General features: G+C 35.5%; 1 protein-coding gene across 9 annotated transcripts in view; it reads right to left on the minus strand.

Moving 5' to 3' along the window:
• Positions 1–21162, minus strand: part of LOC105211486 (uncharacterized) — a 186469-nt gene that overhangs the window by 42233 nt on the left and 123074 nt on the right. The window lies entirely within an intron of this gene.

The raw sequence follows: 21162 nt of genomic DNA on the forward strand, positions 1-21162 counted from the left end.
CTACGGATACCAAACCGCGACTGCTGACGAGTATCCCCGTTAATGGTACAGTTAATTGCACATAAACAACATGAAGCGAACCTAAAATTGAAAATAAGTGGCAACATAATCCTGCAAGATTAAACGCGGGCAATCAATCGCGCAGTCAAAATGATATCATTGACTATTTCAATGAGCACAGATTTTTATGACGCAACGCCGCCAATGCTCATCAGAGCTGCAACCCATTTAATAGCTTCATCCTTTCGCTCACTGATTCACAAGAGTTAAATGGACACTTCGCGCCAACAGCAGCTCCCCTCCCCGGCACCTCTGTCCTCATTCATTGTGTACAGACACATTTGCTTTGCCATTAATACTGTCTATGCTCAGGACATCCATGACGCTATCGCTCGTCCGTTCAATCGGGCATTTGATTCAGTAAGGCACACAATTTGCATACACACACACACACATCTGCACCTCAATGGAGAATAGCTCATTTATAGACACGGTATTCCTGCTCATTGACTCCATGAACGAGTGTATTCCGAAACATTTCATTTTGCTTTTCTAATGCAAGTACATATTTATATTTTAGTGATCAACTTTGGTGTAAACAATTAGACATCAAGGCAACCAGAAGAAGTCCACAAATTTCAGATAAATAACCGCGAATAAATATATATATATGTATATAACTAAATAAACAATCAATTCCACATCAAAGTAAACCACATCGCTGATACATCGCAAACCTCAACGGCACATTAAGCATATCGCAGCCGCCATTCTACTTGCGCATTTCACAGGATCTTTGCTCCAGTTGATGCTATTTTGTGGCCGTTGAAACAATGCGGGTGGGCTTGTGGTGCCACATCGACCGTTTGCCAATTCAACAACTTCCGTTTCAGATCAACATAGAATGGCAGCCGTATCAACAGCAGTTATGGTGCACGCTGCTGTCGCTGGCATTGCTGATTGTGCCGGTGTCATTGTCAGCTTAATCTCCGATACGATTCACGCTTGATTGGTTTGTTGTGGAGCATTGGTGCAGTTTGCGGTTGAATCGTCATCAACATGCGCCAGACCCCAGCGACCGGGTACGCTAGAAATCAGGCGGACAACTATGCAGTTGGTTTCTGTTGTCGCCGGCAGTGATGGTGCTGCCGAAGTAGCACTCAGTTGCGAAATGATTTGCATTGAAGTTTTGTGTTTATTCAGTAGAAGTATGGTAGATATCATAACTTGAACTATATTTGAAAGCTGCTGCTTGAGAGACTCAAAAGAGGAATGGAATTACTGCCCAAACATTTAGCTAGGGAAAAATTTCAAACAACATTGGACAGCAAATTGCTAAAGTTTGATCGCAAAAGAGAGATAATTTTTATAGGAATATGGTGCTGATTTACAATATACTGTGGGAAATTCACACTAACGTAATAAAAGGCCAAACCTTATATCAAGATGATCAATATAAGTATTTGAGAACTAGTGATTGCACTAAAATTATAAGTGATCTATAGATATACGTACCATTATATATAATAGAATATAGAGAAATGTAACAATCGATAATTACCCGAAAAGAAAATCAAAAAATCATTATTTTTGGCAGATTCGTGACTATAATGTCTATATCATTTATGTTGTCCATTAGCAATAACAAAGTAACAAAAAAATATTTTAAGGAAATATCTCGTTAATGAAGATTTCATAGAACTAATTTTATGGATATAAATGTTTCTTGTTTGCCATTGATCTACGCCTAAAACATAAATGTCGCCTGTATTCCGAAAAAGTATATTAATTTCTGTACCAGCACATAATATCTCACAAAATCAGAATTATTAGACAGCATGTTTTAGAAGCGTTTAAGTTAGACTAGTTCTAAACGGGAGTAAACTTCCTACTTCTGAAGTGGTGCTTTTACAGAGCTTACAAGTTTTTCATTAGGTACAGTGAGGGGAAAGTCATTTATTTTCATTTAATTCCCTCAACCGGTATGCTTATGTGTTGTATAGCTGATGTTCCCTAAGTGCAGCTTGTTATTTTTCGTTCGCATCCAGCAAATGTCTACTTAAATGAGGATATGAGTGAGGGTGCACAAGTGGCAGCGTTGAACCCTAACATGATTGTTTTTTTTATTATATTTAGACGATTAAATTTACCGCGCCCTTATTTCGATGTGGGCGGAGATACAAGTACGTATGTATGGCATACATATACAGTGTATTAAAACGTACTTTAACTGCCACAGACATGTGCACATACACAAAGGTTCGAGGTCGTTTATTCTAGTGCTAATTAGCGCAATACTTGGCAATTAAATTTTATTTGTTATACCCAAGCCTTTCATCCAGCATTCTCTCGCCACGAATACGCTCTCCAAAATAATAACATACATTTGTCTCTGCATACGTAAGTGTATATTTATAAGCATGTATTTGCGAACATGGTGCACCATAAACGTTATTATTTTTCGTGAGCATTTCAAATATTTCCATTTTACTGCTAGCTGCTCGGTTTTTGGCACTACTTCAGTAGGATTTTGCCATTTTAATGCCTTTCGGGTGGTTGTCGTGCTTTTTTTCTGTTTTGGAAAATTATAAAACAGTAGATTCCTAGATGAATTCATTTGTTTATTGCTTTTTGTTTTCATTTACTTTTTGTTGAACAGCTCGTTATTTCAGTTGTGTTTGCGAGTACTCCAGCACTGAGGGGCTTACATGGCGTCACATTTCGTTTTGTAGTGTAGTAATATCATTACATGCACCAAAGTGGGTGATAACACCAATTATGTGCATGTGTAGTGATGTGCTAATGAACTTGGACGAACATAAGCATTACAGTATATGTAGCAGTACACTTTATTTATCGGTCTGTTAGTTGGACTTTCCGAGTTTTTCCAATTTAGAATAAATTGTTATAATTAATCTGAGCGACGTAGCAAAATATCTTGCCTTTTTGTCTGTATCAGTAATCCCATTTGATAAACAATACGTTGTCTATGGTTGAATATTTGACGATTTGAAATTTTGAATTTACGCGGTTTAAGTGTTTGTTTCGAGTTTTGATTTGCTATTTGTGCTAGAACCGCAAAACTATCGATAGTCGTCGATAGTTTATTACTACTTAATTGGACCTACATCACTAGGAGTAAGTACCACCACAATAAGATAGTTTTACAGCTCTGATTTGTGCTCAAAGAGATCTCAGACACAATTATTCAATAATAATTGCAACTACAATAATATTTTAAAATAGATGCCACTGCGGATACTTTATTTGTAGAAAAAAAATTAAATTTATTTCTCTAATTCTAATAAAAAAATAAATATAAATATAAAAAAATGAAAATAGTGTTACAAATGCAGGCCAGAAGAAATTATGCGTTAATTTTTTAATTATTTTTTATTTATTTTTTATATTTTTTAATTAGCAGTATAATATTTCAGCGATTTAGCTATTTTCATTGTTGAAATTTCTTCGCTGTATATATAGTACATACGTACGCATGTAACAAAGGTACTGACGTAGATGTTGTCCGTGTTAATGACAATGTCGAGTGAATATGACAAAAAGCAGTTCGCTGGTCAAATATTTGTCGCCCCGCAGTCATCTATCCAAATATTCACCCTGAACAGCGTTGCTTTGACTTGCTCTTCCAACACGGTGTATAATTTAAGGCGTTGGTGTGGGTTGGTTGCTGGCGTTTTTGGCGGCTAATTATGGCCACAATTTGGTAGAAGTTATTTGCCAATTTGAGGGTACTCGGACCCTGCTGGTTGACTGCTTTATAATAAAATTTCACAATTATTATTTGTGACACGTTTTCAACGTGAAGGTCAGCGGGATGTGCTACGAAATACAGAGTATATGAAAATTTATTTTTTTGCTTTTGTTTGCTGCTTCTTTGTGGCCAATGATCACGTTTCCGAGGGCACCAGGTTCATATTTAATTATGCGGGTAATTCAGATGATGAAATCTTTTCGAGAATTAAATTAACATGACTAATTGTGTATGCTGATTGTTGCTAAGCTTCAACTAGCTAGCGTAAGAATTTGACAGAAATTCTCCATGAACCATGAACGTGCTTGAGGTTTAATAAAAACAAATTAAGAAAATACGACAAAATTTACCCAAATTTTCTTTTTAAAAAGAGTCAAGTATTTGTTTAAAGAATATGCAACAATTTAGGAAAAATATTATCTGAATTTCTATATTACTTCTATCTATACAAGAGGTGTAAATTCACATATCTCTACTAGTGTTGGTTTTGAATAAAATAAAAAAATACATATATTTACTTTATATAACAAGGCGACACTTTTGATTTTTCTTGGCAGAAAATGAAAATAACGTAATTTTTATTGCGTTTGCACATTGTCAATCCGTGCTTACAGAGAAAGGCACACAAAATATTTGCAATCTCTTAGAGGGCTTGATATTTGTTTCTTGCACTTTTTGTAGTTTTCCTCGAAATGCACATAAAAATATGCACTGATTTTCTGCCGCCAACTAGCATGACACTGTAAAGTCCACATACACATAACTAATACCGCATGTACCGTTTGAGAGCTTTACTAGTTGACTTTCTGCCACTCATACATCCTCTTTACTTTATATTGCATTTTATTTTTACTTCTTTCTCGTACGCCATGCAGCCGCCAACCTTGTCAAGGCGAATGCAATGTCATGCTGTCTGCCGGCATGAAACGTTGCAACTTTCACTCTGATAACTTCCACTTTCAGCTACAAATGCGTGCATATGCAAGAAATTCGGTGTTTGCATATATGCATTTGCACTCACAGCAAAGCGATTGTTTTTGCTTGGATTGTTTTTTAGTTTTTCTTTTATTGCTCAAGTTATGGCAAGTGAGCACATGAAAAATTTATGATGTGCAAATTTTCTTAACTCCGACGATTAAATGCCTTATACAAAGGAACAAAATTGCGCACAAACGGTAAATAATCCAGGTTATACACACACACACATCTGTATTTGTGTATGTTTCTCTGCTTATACACAATAGATGTCTAACAACATTGTTCGAAATGCAAGTCAGCCTGCTAGGAAACTATTTTATGTACTTCATACTCCTGTAATTGTCGCTTTCCTTAACCACATACACACACACCAATGTGTATATCGAGTGTTGCTATAATGACTTTTCCAGCCTTTGTTGTTCTTCCTTTAGTGCATCTCATTTCTGTCATTTGGTCTGGCTTCTCTTTTCGCCTCAGCATTGCTATTGTTTGCATTCCGCTACTTTGCCCAAGCAATTGCAGCACACAATCATAAATGTTTTATGAAGTGCAACAATAACAAACCAACCGAGCACAATAGCAAACGACAAAACCACAATAAAAGCTGCATTGTAGCAGTAGGAATTGAAAAGGACATTAATAACTTCTCGAGGAATCACAAGCCTTGCTAAAGTCATAAGTACTCTGCAAGATTTACCGTAAAAAAGCGAATCAATGGCAAAGCAGTTATCGTTCAAGCCTTAAAGCTAATAAAAAAACTTAATTAGCGAGGTTTAAGAAAACGTATGTCAATTTAATTCTCAAATGAGTAGTAACAAATCGCATAATCTTATGCAAAATATATCGGAATCGGCCTACGATGCTCCCCTCTAACCGCCGAGTGAGGGCAACGAAAGTATTTTAAAAATCCCTGATGACCATTTAAGGGCTTCTGACAATAATACTTTGAAGTGTTTTTAAAATCTCTTCAAACTTTTCTTTGTAGAACAATTTTCATATTTTTTTAACAAAATTTACAATCCGTTTCTAAAGAAATAATTTTGTTTAAGGCAACAAGAACAATTATAAAGAATATTATTTATTTCATTTTTCAACTGACCTATTAACATCATTTCAAAAGAAATAATAACCCAAAAGAACCTACTTATTTCCAAAAATTAAAAGAATTAAACGGTATGAATATTTTACGAATGAAACAAATCCCTCAAATGGTGGGAGAGCACTCCACCTCCCACAATTTGTCAACTCTTCCAACTTTAAGTAACTGATATGCTTTTCTTTGCATTGTTCTGCAAACTGCCATGGAGCGAATGAATGAAGAACCGAATCTACAAGTCCTTTTCAACTTTGCATTGCATTCAAAAACACAAACTCAAGCACAAACATCGATGTAACTACACTTAACTTGCCCATGTAATTACGTTGTGATTTTTCGCAACTACATACATACATATCTACAGCTGTCTGTGTGTATACATCAGAGCTACGTCTAGCAATTGCGTTTTTGTTATTTTTGTTGCATTAGTAGTTCACACAATTACTTTGTTTTTCACGATTTTAAGTTTTTTGTTTTGCAAATTCTGCATCATTTAAATTTTTTATTCCATACCCGTCAAATATGAGCTTCTACTTTTGCTTCCTAGCAGCCAGAAGCGCGCTGCTTTATTATAATTTCAGTGGATGGCAACTTCCGCGCCAGCTGCTGTCCTTTGTGAATAATCCCTGTCATGCTTGCAAGTGCACGCTTTCGCTTGTCAGTCGCCTTTTTATCCGCGCCATCTTATTTCTCGTCTATTTTTCGCTTTCATTATTCTTTTCTAATTAAAACTGCATAATCACGTAGCAAATGAAATGTAATGAAATCACAGTCACTTGATGTCACTTGACTTTATACGCGGGCGCGCGCTCCTCGCCTCCTTCGAAGCCAGTCCGCCGACGCCTCCGCGCGCACTGTTATCGTAGCGCACGTCCACAGCGTCATTGTCGCCAATCTTCGTTTTGGCTCAAAGTACGTGCCCCGTTAGCTTTGCTGCTCTTCTTCGTTTCGCTTCTGATTTCTGTTTTTATATTAGTTTTGTCTTTTTCGTTTACTTAATATTTGTATATTCGCCTTATTTTGCTTTTAGTTAACTTTATCGCTGACTTGAAGGCGTCTGCCTGACAGCCAGCGCCCTGCAGTCAGCAGTGAACGGCGAGCAGCGAGCAGCGACAAGCCAAGTCAGCCAGCTTAAATTATGCAAAACTTTCAACAACTCGTTCGAAAGCAAAACAAACGGCAGTAAAGTAGCAAATGTGCTGCTGTTCTCTCATTTTGTTGACTTAAGAGATAGACAGATAGATTTAATTAAATTGTTTAAGTGCCTGAAAGAATATTTATTGAACGGCGCAGGAGATGCTGTCATCTTATGGCTTAAATAGATGGGGGTTAAATTTGATATATTTGCTTTAATTTGAATCAACTAAACTAACCATAAGCATAGACATTTCAAAGGGGCTTTTTTACGCTTTTTACTTATTTTTAGTTCTAAGATTTCGTTTGCTCACTGGAGCAATTTCAGTGCCATTTTTTTTTTTTTTGGCTCTTTAGCGTGGCTTTTATGCAACCACTTTCATGCAACAGCGTACGCTTGACTTAATATTTCCTTAACCACTTAAGTGCCGGGTCAAGCTATTTGTTGCCACTAAATTGACTTGGAGTGCCTATTGAATCATTTCACCATCTACTTCATGCTTTTCGTGCAAATCAAAAGTGGTCAGAAGAAGGTTAGAGAATTGACGTAATATTTGTACAACAGAACGATAAATATTTCGTAAGAAAATACTTTACATGAGTCTTTTTGGAATATTTTCTTTCCATTCAAAAACTTTCAAAAATATAATTTATCTTTCTTTTGAATTACAAATGAGTTAAAAATTAGATGTTTCATTAAAAAGTCGCACATATGAGCTTCAGATGGAATTAGTTTCTTTAGAAGCTTACATCCATACCATAAACTGGGTGTCAAGTATTCACGGGTATAACTCAGTATTCGTTTAAGCATCGTTTAACCTAACCTAACCTAACTTTTACCATAGAACTATGTATCTTCTTCAAATATAATACCAAATGGTTAAGTGTTCAACTAGTTAGACGTTTTTGTTAAGAGACTCACTTGATATTAGAAAATTTAGATGTCCATCGTATTATAAAATAGTTCTACAAGTATAATATATATTCTTAAAGCACGTAGCAAAAGGAAGAAGAATTTTAAAATTCTTTATGAATGTCAAAATTCCACTTTTTTTCTAAAAACCTTTACATACATTATGAAAATCAAATGGAATTGAAAATTTCCTAAAATCTACCAAGAGCAAAGTTGACAAGGTCATTGCGTCGGCCTCCGTCGCGCATACCTTTGGGCACTTAATATCGCGTGAACGCGCTCTAATTAAAATTACACACCGAAGAAATGCCGATATCGACATACACACACACAGAGACTTGGAGAACGCATTATAAATCAATCGTATAAAATTACTTTCTAATTTCTTTTGGTGCTGGGCGGCGCTCAGCCCCCCGAACAAATAGACCACACCGCAAGGCCAGCGTGCACAAATTGCAAAAAGTTAGTCCTTTGCCACATTCCGATTTTATTTATTTTTCAAGTTAGCTGCCAGTTGCTTGTAATAAAACAACCGCATACACACAACACTGCCGAAGGCCAACTTAATGTCCTGCTGCGCTATTTTATGCGCAACGGCTGTGCAACACACACCCGGGCCAGAGCCATCTATTGACACATAGCACATATGTGTGTGTAGGTCCGTTGCGCTGCTGTGGCATTCCACAGTTACGAAGTAACAAATATATTTCCCGAAATTATTGGTTTGTATACTATTTTTTCATTTCAACTTGTTTTTTTTTTTGTTGTTTCCTATATTTTTTCTGCAATTATTTGTTTCTGTTTTTATTTTTATGGAATTTTTATTGATTCTTCGGCAATTGCCAATTTTATTAACACATAAATTAGCGCAAAGGCAAAAATGGAAATTCCAATGTCCTATGTCAGTTTGCTTTCGACACAGGCAGCCGAATAAAATGAATGAATTTTGATTGTATGGGAGGATTGTGTGTCAGCCGTGGTTTAGTGGAAATGGCAAACGATTATGGAAAGTGGAAATGAAATTTACATAAATATCGAAAAAAGAATCAACGAAAATCAAAATGAAATTTGTTTACGCACAAAAGCGATTAAATTCGATTGGCGTTGGCTGCAGAACGAACAATGGCGCGATTGGGGCTTTTATGGAATTAATGTGGTTTACCATTTGGTGAAAATTTAAATTATTGAAACTATTGAATTTTGAACTTTTTTGCTTTAATTTTATATGAAGACGAAAGACGACAAAGTGTACAACATGAGAGGCGGTTGCAAGCACAATAATATATTATAATAACTTTAGACGATTATTTGCCTTCCATAGAAATTGTAATTAAATAATAGCCTGACATCACTCAAAGACAAGTTAAATATCTCATAAACAAACTGAACAATCTCAATTGGTTACTTCTCACATATAGACACTCTTTCAGTTAACTTTTAATATCGAAATGGTGGCATTCAAACAGATGAAGCCGACCTCAACACCATTACCCAAACATTGACTCATAAAAATCTCATTTATAAAGCCAACTCAATATATTCCACAGTTTCCGAATTTTGTTACATTGCAGAAATACCCGCGGAGTTTCCGTTTGCTATTCACCTCCTTATTCCTACTTATTTAAGCGATTTCCACATTTCTATATTCATTTTTCTTTCCATTTTAGTGGAATTTTTATTGATGTTTCGGCAATTGTCGATTTTATTAACACATAAATTAGCACAAGAGCAAATATTGATATCGACGCCGTAGTCAAGTGCAGTCATGCAGTCAGGCAGTCATGGAAGAAAATCCTCAGCGAAGCATAATCCGAAATTGTAGTTTTTAGTAAGGAGTCGTCTCTATACAACTGATCACTAACCACTGTGTGGTTTTCTGAACTGAATGAGCTTCCTATATAACTCTAGAACAATTTGGTAGGGGCCTAATGCCGGATCTCAGCCTAAATCATGAATACATGTATGTATGTGTTGTTTACGGGTTTTAAAACTTTTGTTTCAGCTACTACTGTCAATTTAATGCACCCACGCCTACACCCACAGCCAACAACTATTCAAACATTATTGTTAATGCACGCAAGGATTAACATATATACACATGTATCAGATATATACAAGTGTAAATGCGTTTGTAACGGTGTTACACTATAGGGGGCGACATACATACATGGTTTGCGAAGCGTTTCGGATGATTGTTGCAATTTTTAGCACACCCAGAGTTGCACTCGCAGGCATTTGCATTTGCAGCAAAAGCGTCACATTTACACAACTCATATGTATATGTATTTGCGATATTTTAAGCCCCGCACACACACACACACCTCGCTCATCCGCACCCATTAAACCGCATACATATTTCAGTGGAATGTTTTGGATGAGTTACGAGTAAAAGTTTTAAGTGGCACGCTCACAGCGGCAAGAGAATTGCAAATTGGGCTACCATCAGCAAGTAATGTTTTGTTTTTTTTTTTTGTTTCCTTGTTTCGTGTTGTTGTTGTTTTGGTTTTGCTATTGCCTGCCCAATTTTGACTGACAGTACAATGTTCAACTGACTGAATGACTGACTAACTGAACTCTGCACACTCATTGACTGTCGTGTTTGCTACAGTCGGTAACTTCGACTGATTGTCGACTGGTTTGCTATTGTTGTTGGTGCTGAAGGCATCCGTGAAGGGCTGCGGTAATTGAGTGCATTTAATGGCAGAATAATTGAAATGACTCGGTTTGTTGTCCTTGGTAATTTTTGTTTCTCTATCTTTTTTATGAATTTGTTGTATACATTTGTTATTGTTGCATTCAGTGTTGCGGTGTTTTTTTTCGTACACGTCAGCGCTACAATTGTTGCACATTTCCAGTGGTTGCTCACTTTTTTCCATTATATAAAGCGTTGCTCTTTTATGCACGAATATTCGTTAAGCCATGAGTAATACGGTTGCACTTTTCGGAGTGCGAGTGTATGCAAAGTATTAAGCTGGCTGAAGTAATCAAATGAGGGAAGAGTTCTCACCCACCAAGCTTTCATTTATTTCATCTTACTTGATTATTTTATATTCGAAAAAGCTAACAACATAAAAGCAGTTCGCAAAATAGAAATAACAGGAGTGTAAATTGCATATCTAAGCAGTTATTGGAACTTATGAGAACCGGTAATATTTCGCTTTGTAAATTTAATAGTAATTGATGTTATAAATACTAATAACAACTAAGCGCTGTCTCCGAAATCTATTCTATTGCATTTTAAGTTGCAGAATTTTCCGCCAAAATGTGGCCACCTTGCACACAAATCTAAAATTCAATCCAATCCAAATTTTGCGCATACAAGTTGATACAATCTTCATACCTTTCATTACATTCTTCATCCTTTAACAAATTATATAACTAAGTAAAATAGAGCAGAAGGTACTTGGATAGTTTTCTAGAATAGAAAGAAGCGAATATGCTCTCGTATTTAAACATTAGTGTGCAAGTAAGCAACCACTAATGTATTGCTTACAAGAAGCTTTTTAAAATGCATGAGAAACTTAACTGGCAATGTTTAGCTATGGTTGTAATAATTTCGGAGGTTAGGTCAAATTTCAAGTCTTTTGATATTATTTCGCTAATGAATATTTGACATTTTTTGTAAGCAAAAAAGTTCAGCAAATGCCTTCAAAAAACTATTATAATTTCGGGAATTGTTCCTATATTTATACTGATTGAATAAGATTTAAAAAACATCAGTGTCTTTATCATCACAAAATTCATAACTTTTTTCTATTTTTAGCACGCAAGCACACTTATCAACCATAGATTATATAAATTTCTCTTTAACTAATTTATCTTCTCGCTCCATTGCGATATCACCCAACGTTTCCCACACTAATTAGTAGGCAATAGACAAAATGTGTTAAATTCCCCCACGCCCAAGCAAATATTATGTTCGAATTTAGTTTTGTCAATACCAAATATTTACACACTTATGTACACAAGCAAATACATATGTCCTACACGCTGTATTTGACGTATGTCCACTTGGTGGGACGAATAATTTATAACTATCAATGTCATAAGTTCTTGACACGTTCATCAATCAATGAATTAAATGAAATTGTACAAATACAAGTGCAAAAGCGAGACGTGAAATGCTGACGAAAATGGTGTCGGCGCTGAAATTCATGTCTGCACCAGCGGAATGTATAAGACAAAGCATCAAGGAATATGGTGCGAGAATTCTGTTTCAAAGTATACTTACTGTGAGAAGTTCGCATAAGTTTTGGATAATTTCGTCTATTGCGTCTTTCTTGCCGCTCTCTCTACGAGCACAAATAATATTTTGTTAATTTTTTGTTGTTTCAGTTTTATTGCTATATTTAGCTTGGCACTCTTTTCGTTTTTGACAGCGTTTGCTATTAATTGCTTCACGTTTTGCGCAGAACTAACGGGAAAACTGACGAGAGCGCACGCTTTATGTGAAAAGTTTTGGCAAAGCAATTTGAAATTGATAGGAAAACATTTCAACTGCCATAAGCACAACGAGCCTTTGACTTCGTAGTCTAAAAATAATATCCTCTACACCATCAGATACGATTGTATGTAGATATGTATGTATTAGCGCGTATTAAATTCAGAGTTTACAGACACGGTGTCCTTTAATTATTGATTCCTCGAAATAATTAAACAGTTTTCACTCACCCTTGTCTAATTTAGCTTATATTCGAAGCTCTGTTTTCGAAAAAACAAAATTATTTCCGACTAAACATTTAATTTTATTCACTGGTTAACTGCCTCATGGGAAAAATATATTTAGTGTTTAAAAAAGGGTAATTTATTTAATGTTATTTAAAGTTGAACCGTTACAATTTTTTTGCACAACTTTTTAAAATGAAAAATAAAAATTTACGTTATGTCAAAAGTCTGTTTTTAATTAACACTCGATTTAAAGTAGTTTAAAGCGGTCACGCATTGTTAAATATATGAGGAGTTAAAGGCAAGTGCAAATACATACATACATACATGTATACATATGTAACTATGTGAAGTAGTTATTAATGTAACGCGCCTAAAAGTGCATAACAATTAAACCGTATACAAATTATTTGCTTAGCGGTCGTCCAGGCCGTGTATACGTAATAAATATGCAGACACAATTTGCATAAGAGACAGTTGACAGCAACAGTAGCAACAACCACCGTTTGCACTAGCAAAAAAGACGACAATACACACTGGAGTGTACATGTAGTTGTAACATATTTTAACTGTCGCCATTTGTTATTGACCAGCGCAATGATAAGCAAAAAATAATAAAGGCGCACAATAAATGCCGAACACTCATACATATACAGAACTATGTAATTCAAAATGTTTTTTACAGCATACATTTAGGCAATAATTTATATGCATTGTACTGAAAATCGATGCATGTATTACAATACTAAAGTGTGCATTATACAAGGTGAAACAAAAGCACATTTATTATTTAATCGATGATCAAATGTACTTGCTAAATGAGAGGAGAGGGAACCTTACTTCTTAAATAATACATTATCCTTATGTGTGTTGCACTTATTTTGACAAAGAGCCTATATTTACGCATTGAATATAGGGATAAGGTTTGATAACCTTGTTCTGGGTTCACTTTTTATCACAAAAATCTACTAATTGCGTATAAAAAATTGTTGTAATTGTGATGTTTGTGAAATTAAAACCTCGTAAATGCAGCAGCACCAGAATGGGAAAGTTCGATAAATCGAATTTGTTGAATTTGGTCCACCCTGTATTTGAGCTCGACTTTTATTTTTGCTGGAATTTTCACAACTCTTTTTCATTGTAATGTTTTGGAATTCAATAGCTTTTGCATATATAACTTAATGGCATTCACATTTTTGCTGCAGCAAAGTAATTAGTATTCGGATTTTCGGCGTCGAAATTATCACCATCACTGCGCTAGCTAATGTGCCTAGAGGCACATATATCTTTCTAGTGATTGCTTTTTAAGTAATTTTTTGTGCAACAAATTTTATGTGGAAAAAGTTGTCGAAATGCTAACTATTATTGTGATATTTATTATTATTGGTGTTTTTAAATTTTTTATATTTTACCAATATCCCCCTAAAGTGTACAAATTAAAAAAGTACGAACTTTATAGACATCCCACATTCTTCTCCATTTCGAACTAATGCCCATTAATCATAATTAAAAAAGGTTAATAAGCGCATACACGCGTACCCACACAGAACAATGTGTCGTAGTGCACGTTCCAGCAAATCTGCTAATTAATTAATGATGGGTAAATTAATGAATAAAATACAGATATTTCCACATATCTCGAGAGATTTCCGCCAACACATGCTTGCCTTTTTGCAGCGTGGGATGTCTTTTGTTTGAAGCTGAAGAGGCGTAAATGGTTGCCAATGACCGCTCGGAGTTAATCCGATGTTGCTTCTAATGCATTCGATACCATTAAAAAAATCAAAGAAAGAGACAAATAAATGTAAACCCAAAATAGCCTCATCGAAGAATTCAATTCGAAATTAAAGTGAAATTTTATAAGAGAGATTGTGAGTCGAAGTCTTAGTAATCTGAAGAAAATAAGCAAAACTAAATTTTAACTTAAAGCAATTTTCCGCCACTAACTTAAGAAAAATATAATACGAATCTTAAGGACTATTTTCACTCTCTTGTGAGTAGTGAGTGGAGTAAATTATCCATACATGACAAATTGCAACACAAATCGATAGCTATATTGCTTTTATGCTTTCCTGTTGATTCAATGACAAACGTATTTTTGGTGCGCTAATAGCGGACTTTCTAGTTGCAGAAAAAATTTGCTGTTGTTGATGAAATCGATGCTTTCGCTTTAGTCGTGGCCTTGTTGTTGTTGTTGTTGATCTAACTGCCATCAGTGTTGCCAACTTTTTATAAGCAAGTAAAGCTATTTTGTTAAGGATATTTCTAATATCAGTTTGTGTTTTACAAAAATAAAAATGAAATATAATATAATTTGGCAAGTAAGGAATTTCTAAGATATGATACTCACAACTTGCAAGATTTAAAATTTCAAATATTTAAAGCAAATGTGTTATATATTACGTCACCTATTTCTGGTAATGAATCTTCATATCAAAAATGAGAAATGAATTTGATCTTTATGTCAAAACGTAGATCGAACGTTTAATTTGAATTAATTTGCAAAACGCTGAAAATTCCAGCTGGCAACTACGCCTCTCATCTTCATTAGTGTCACCAGCATTTGAAAAATTTGGCAAATCACGGCGAGACTGGGGACAATCTAACTACGCGATACCATTAATGACTCCAACGGAAGCCATAACCAACGAACTTTCTGTCGATTTCCGTAATTTTTGTTATTGTTGTTGATAATGTCAACGCTTTTTACTATCGCTTCAACCACTGAGCCTTCATAAGTACTTCAATACTTTACTAGTCATATAGCCTATTTTAAGCAATTTATTTGTGTATAAATAAGTTTTACTCTGTTTGTATATTTATTTCTAAGGGCATTAAAAAGTCGTTATTGATGCCCATCTCCGTGGTTTTGATTTTCAATTTTTCAAGAACATATTCAACCAAACCTCCAACAACATGTTATCGCCAAATTCTTATTATGGTTTAAGCCTCAAGCAATTGGCTAACCCCCTTGAATGTTGCATGCATTGCAAAATCGGGAGGTGGAATACAAGAGCAAGCTTACACACATGTTTTTAACAACAGACAATTCTAAAATGGTTAATCTACAGAAAAATAATAATTTGCATTTGAATCCAAGTCTATAGCTAATATACCACACTGGATTCATCAAATTTAATATGCGCCACTTACTCATAGCAAGCGGACTTTTAACAATTTATTGCCATATTTCAACAATAAAACTAGGCTAATAAACATAAAACGGAGCTCAGTCTTGGCTGACGAGCGGCATTTAAAATTTTGCCTTGGCGCCCCTTGCGTAACGCCAATAAAACAGTTATAGACAACACAAAAACAAACACAACAAGCAGGAGTGCGCACAACAATCATATATCGCCTGTGCCGACGGCTGGTCTGTTATCACATTTCAAAATGCAGCAAAAGCCAATAAAATCCACCAGAAATCATTGCAAACGCCAACTCATTCATGTATCGGTGTATATGTTTGTGATCACGCCTAAAAGTAGACAATTGAAATATTCAATTTTGTAAGCGTGCTCGCGATTTGGTGGAAAACGTTTGCCGAGGAGCACTCTTTTTACGACCCCCCACACGCGCACACACACTTACACACTCGTGCTTGCACTCGAGTACTCACATAAGCTTTATTATCGCCGTTTAGCGCACGAAATGCTCTTGAGCGCTTGGCCTTCAGCAATGTGTGCTATAGAAGGGCGCGTATACCATATACCCATATTGTGTTTGGAACATTTTTAATATTGTTCCATCTACCAGTTTCGGTATGGAGAGGTTAAAGGCCGACACTACTACAATACAAATTATTTAAAATCGAAAAAAGTAATATTGATATTGATCACTGTATCTCCAAAATAAGAGATTTATGTTCTCAGTTTTTAGCAATATCTCTTTAATATATAAACTAATAGGAATATTTATTGCTATTTTTAATTTTGCTGTGTTTATAGCAAGTTCCGCTTTGCTATTTTTAAAACTTTTTTGCTATCATCTCATTTACGCTACTCACTCTTCTATTGGCTTTGATACTATGCCAGTTATGCAATAAATACGCAAAAACCACATTAGTGGATAAATATACTTGCATATATGTAGGTATGTCTGTATGGCTTGAAACGATATTGGCTTTTGTTGGGTACTGCGGTTGCATTGCATTTGCCCTTTGATCGCACACGGCGATGTGAGTGTTTGCCATTTTTTTTTGCGGTTACCTGAAATCGAGAATTTATATCGTGACCACAATATAATTTCACAGCCGCAAAGTGTGTTTTAAAAGGGTATGCCTCCACGCAAAGGACAAACCGCCAACCGGCGGCAGCCAGCCGCAAGCTACTAGACAGCCAGCCAGCCACCGAACACCCACAGCTGTGCTGGCGTGTAAAATCATATGCAAAATGTAGTGTACTTTTAGGCGATTAACGCTTTAATGTGCGCGAAAGTGTAAAGTACCGATGAAATGTTTAACGTGCGAATGCACTCACGGTTACCCAAGCATTGAACTTTCCCATACAAATTATTGTGCGCTACTACCACTACTAACGAGTATGAATGTGCGTGTGATGCGTTCATAAAATTTCAGCGAAGCGTGCACCAATAGTGAATACATAAATAGCATAATTTTAAAATTAAATGCTCATATTAGCTTGCAAGTTTCGAAATTAAGTATTTACGATTATTTGCATTTAAATTCAGTTGAGCGCCTAAAGCTTTGTTGCTTATGCATGCAAATTATCACAACCAGGCCAATGTTTTCACTGTGTAGGCAGTTTTATGAAATTTAAGTTCAATAGAGAATGAAATTAACAGCATTCGCCGGGGGCTGCCATACATTACCGCTCAGTAATGGCGCCGTCAAAAATCAACAATTTGATTACCGTCATAAAAAGCTTAATATCAAGTTAATTTATATAAGTTGGCTATTATATAGTTTATAATTATGGAAAATAGTTCAATATAATAAACTAATAAAAATATTGTTAATAATTTAATATCTTGTAAAATATATATAATAAAGTATTATACACAAAATGAAAACAATATTAAATGTAAATGAACACTTGCTTGGTAACTGGAAATATTAAGACCTCATAATAGATCTAATGAATAAGGTATTTGAGGATTTTTTTTTGTATTTCTAATATATAGTTCAGTTAAGGCTCGTTACTCTAATAATATCAAAAAACAAGTAAGGAAGGGCTAAGTTCGGATGTAACCGAACATTTTATACTCTCGCAATTTATTTATTTAACTTTATTTGTATTATATATATAAATATATTCGCCATGTATATTGTATAAAGTCCATTGAAAGTTGGAAACCATAATATTAGGTTAGAAGCACCGAGGTCCTCGTGTTCGATATATGGGGCCTTAAAAACGTATGGTCCGATTTCGGCGATTTTTAGAATGGGGCTGCTACACTATTAACATAGTATTTGTGCAAAGTTCTGCACCGATATCTTCACTAGTACTTACTTTACATATTGTAAAGTAAAAGATTCAGATAGTCTTCAAAGTTCTGGTATACAGGAAATAGGCGTGGTTGTGAAGCGATTAGGCCTATTTTCACAACATATCATTGGGATGTAAGGAAACTATTACAAACCAAGTTTTATTGAAATCGGTCGAGTAGTTCCTGAGATATGGTTTTTGACCCATAAGTGGGTGACGCCACGCCCATTTTCCATTTTGTAAAAAAAATCTAAGTGCAGCTTCCATCTGCCATTTCTTATGTAAAATTTAGTGTTTCTGACGTTTTTCGTTAGTGAGTTAACCCACTTTTAGTAAATTTCAACCTAACCTTTGTATGGGAGGTAGGCGTGGTTATTATCCGATTTCTTTCATTTGGACTGTATCAAGAAGTAGCTAAAAAAAACGACTGCAGAAAGTTTGGTTTATATAGCTCTATTGGTTTGCGAGATATATACAAAAAACTTAGTAGGGGGCGTGACCACGCCCACTTCCCCACAAAAATTACATCCAAATATGCCCCTTAGTAGTACGATCCTTCATACCAAATTTATTTCCATAGCTTTATTTATGGCTTAGTTATGGCACTTTATGTGTTTTCGGTTTTCGTCATTTTGTGGGTGTGGCAGTGGTCCGATTTTGCTCATTTTCGAAAGCAACCTTCCTATGGTGCCAAGAAATAAGTGTGCCAAGTTTCATCAATATATCTTAATTTTTACTCAAGTTACAGCTTGCACAGACGGACGGACGGACGGACAGACAGACATTCGGATTTGAACTCCACTCTTCACCCTGATCACTTTGGTATACATAACCCTATATCTAACTCGTTTAGTTTTGGGCGTTACAAACAACCGTTATGTGAACAAAACTATAATACTCTCTTTAGCAACATTTGTTGCGAGAGTATAATTATATGTACTGAAAAAACAAAAAATCAGAAAATTATCATACAGGTAAACGCGCTTCCAGCATTTTATAATAATATTCAAATAAACGAAATTAAATTCATTTATTTACTTTTACGCTTCACTAAACAAAAACTGTCTCTGTTTTATTTATTTTAATTTTTTTGCTGTGGTTATTGGTTGAGCTCACAAATCACCAAAGCACTGTTTATTTATTCCATCTATATTTGTATTTATTTTGACATTTCACAAGGCATTTGGTTGCTGTTATTATAATTGTTGGTGTTGTGCTGTTCGCTAACATGTGCGAACACAAACCACATTGCACTGTCACGCCAAATCGGCATAAATCATGACACGTATACGCCGTGTCGGACAGCGGCAAAAGAATTGAAAAATTAGTGTTAGTGGGAAGACATGGCATAAGGCAGGTTATATAATATTTACATATGGCTTTTGGTGTGTAACACCTTATGTGACACCTCTAGGGTTGCTTTTGTTTTATTTATATTAAATGCAGATGTTTGTGTTCATATCTGTGTTTAGTTAAATTTTTGGCTTCCCCACATAATATATACATATTAAGTAATAAAAATGTGTGCATATTATGAGGTCTTTGAGCCTTTTCAGTTTTCTAAATAAATTAGTATTTCTCATGTGGAACTTTTTTAAATTTACGCATATTAAACTTAGTAGAGCAGAAGTTTTAATTTTTTTAGTGATTTGACATGCTCTTAAATTCACCACGTGAACTAGTAGAGCCCTTTTGCAACAGAACCTATACATCATAGTTTATGTAGATTTCTAATACATATACACTAAAACTGTTCTAAGCATCCAAACGAACTTAAAAGTTTAGCAACTCTATGTAGATCCATATCTATAAAATAATATTTAAATAATTGGCAATTCATAAATTTAACACAACTCATCAACGCTTTAAATCCAAAAATTACCTGCCAAACTCTTGTATATGGAATTATTTTTCAAAGAATGTGTGAGTACTAACTTTTACAGAATATCTACATGCAACTCCCGAACATACCATATTAATCAATCACAATGCATTCAAACAAAATTTGCATGAGAAGTTACACTAACACACACACACAATTTTAGACGCCCATGCACGCGCATATCCAAAAAAGAAAGGTTTTTGACCGACAGCCAGGCAATTTGCACGAACACTACACGCATAGCATAACCAAATATGCGCATCCATCCCCGTCGCTGTGCGTAATTTCAGCTATTTGAGTCGGCGAACTTTGCGCCATGCAACTGCCTAGCATGCCCTTTACGTTTTCACAAAAAAACCATCCAAAATCTAATTAGTATTCCGTTGACAGTTTAATCGTGATTACGCATATACATATAGTAGTACAGTGGTGCGAGCTCGAGCGTTGAAAATGCAATGTCGAGCACTTCCCAAGCGGCTGTGTTGCACGGCGTGCAGGATATGTTCGACTTCCTGCGCTCACGCGCATAGTCGGAGTTCCCTCCGTCGAGCAAAATTACAGCGGCTACTAAATTGTTAAACGTAGGTATGATTCGGCGCTGCTCTGCTCCTGACACCGCTACTGCACGGAACGGATCAATTTTTTCAACCTGGATGTAGGCAATATGTGCAGAAGCTGCTAATCACGGGCGTTGCGTGTAACCAGAAAGCATATATGAATGGGCTAGAGAAAACCTATTTCACATTCTACTCTACGAGCCGCCATAAAATGTCCCGTTGGTCATCAAATATGAAAAGTACAACCTCAAAGTTGATTGGTCAGCATAAAATCAAAGGAGTTAGGTAACATTAGCTGCTCTAATAAAAACAAGTGCAATAAAAACAACAATTGGGAATATAAAAGCAATAACAACAAGTACGCATAGTCTCCTTCGGGACTTCTAGTGACGACAAAATAACGGGGTATTTCCAGTAAGCCAGACACGCGACGTGATCAAAATATTGAAATTCGAAATAAGGCGCACTTCACAGGCTAACCAGACACCGTTGGCGTGAATATATATAATTTAGATACATTTGAGAAAGAGCTGCAACTTTGAAATTTGCATACTAAATAAAACTGTAACAAGTTATTATAATGGCTTTAATAATAAGAAGAACGGGATATTTAAAGCCATTGAGTTATTTTAGTTCTGCTTTTTCCCGCCTGGATAAGGAAGCGAAGCGAATGGGTTTAGTTTTGAACGAAGACACAACGAAATATATCCTGTCATCA

This window comes from Zeugodacus cucurbitae, chromosome 3 (assembly GCF_028554725.1).
Source record: "Zeugodacus cucurbitae isolate PBARC_wt_2022May chromosome 3, idZeuCucr1.2, whole genome shotgun sequence".
Lineage (NCBI taxonomy): Eukaryota > Metazoa > Arthropoda > Insecta > Diptera > Tephritidae > Zeugodacus > Zeugodacus cucurbitae.